This window comes from Poecilia latipinna, unplaced genomic scaffold (assembly GCF_001443285.1).
Source record: "Poecilia latipinna isolate Pla-1442-1.1 unplaced genomic scaffold, P_latipinna-1.0 Scaffold456, whole genome shotgun sequence".
Classification (NCBI taxonomy): domain Eukaryota; kingdom Metazoa; phylum Chordata; class Actinopteri; order Cyprinodontiformes; family Poeciliidae; genus Poecilia; species Poecilia latipinna.
In genome coordinates, this window is record NW_015113072.1 from 288,780 (window position 1) to 290,136 (window position 1,357).

At 33.8% G+C, this 1,357-nt stretch overlaps 1 long non-coding RNA gene across 1 annotated transcript; it reads left to right on the plus strand.

Moving 5' to 3' along the window:
- Nucleotides 1-6: 6 nt before the first annotated feature.
- LOC106951375 (uncharacterized) lies at nucleotides 7-892 on the plus strand. Its single transcript, XR_001425805.1, has 2 exons — nucleotides 7-301; nucleotides 396-892. It is a non-coding gene; the product is annotated as an uncharacterized LOC106951375 (long non-coding RNA).
- The last annotated feature ends 465 nt before the right edge of the window (nucleotides 893-1,357 follow it).

The window sequence follows — 1,357 nt, forward strand, 5'->3', positions numbered from 1 at the left end:
AATGAGTCTAAAAGCCTAGGTTAGATATTCCACACTGTTACCAGGATATTTTAAACACTATTTTTGATTGGTGAATTTAAGTAGTCCTATTTTGATTTAATTAAAATGACTGTCTTGCTGTCTTGAATTCATGTAATATTGTAATTGAGCACATTAACTAAAATAAGACTTGTTTTATTTTTCAAGTAAAACAAACTGTTGCCATGGTGAAGCCTATGCCGGACACGTCTCCAATCATGTATTGCACCATCTACAAGAAACTTTCGGAATTGCAAGTGATGCTGTCCTTCACATTCTTGAGGTAAGAAATTTATGATACTTATTCATCATTACACTGATTAGTCCCTAAAACGTGGTTTGTTTTGTGATTGTTTTTCTGTCTGTGCTCCAATTAGCAGATGACCCAACAACTTCAATCAAACAAAACCACTTTTCAGCTCTGTGGTGATCGTGAAACCAACTTTCTACTGGCCATTGGAACCATGCCTGCCCTGATCTTCTGAAAGGAGGACATCATAGCTACTACACCTTTCAGCATGCATGTGTGTGGCCACTCCTCTCTGTGCTGCTGACAGATATCTTGAGAACACCGTCCGTAACTGAGACAAGACTTCCACACATAAAAGGCTATGGCTGATTGGAAGATGTTCATTGTGGAGTAAGCTCCTATTGGTGACATCTAATCCCAAGTTTATTTTTGCTTTGGACAATTTGGTTTGTTTGACTCTTAGGGCATCTTATGAGTGCGACAGATGTGTCAGATCTTCATTGTTCTGTCATTTTACGGGGTTGTTTCAGAATCAGATGCCCATCCAGACTTTAAATTCTGACCAGTAGTCATGTTTTACTATGTTTATGTGAAACTTAAACGTAATAAAGATGTTAAAAGTAATTGAACTCATGTCTTCATTTCAGCAAGCCAATAACATCTCTTATTCCAGTATAGACAGAATCAATTTTTGGATTTTTGCCTTAGCATAAGAACCTTGAGTAAAGCAATGACAAAATATATATTTTAATCCTATGCAACAATAAAAGTAAACTAGTTTTAGGCATATATGCTGATTTCAAGAAATTCAATGTCAAGTAACATTTTCTTTACTTGAGATTATTTTTCTTAAAATGAGATAATATATCTTACTCGTATAAGTAAAATTGGCTTGTTTTAAGTAAAATTACACTAATTTTAAGATATTTGTAGGTTCATCTTGGTTAGATATTTTTTCTTGTTTTGGAAAATCTTGACAAGATAAATTTTCTTGTTCTGTTGGCAGATAATTTTTCTTATTTTAAGAAAATTATACCCTATTTTTGTACCTTTTTTTTCTTGTTTTTGAAAGGGGACTTTTTGCAGTGT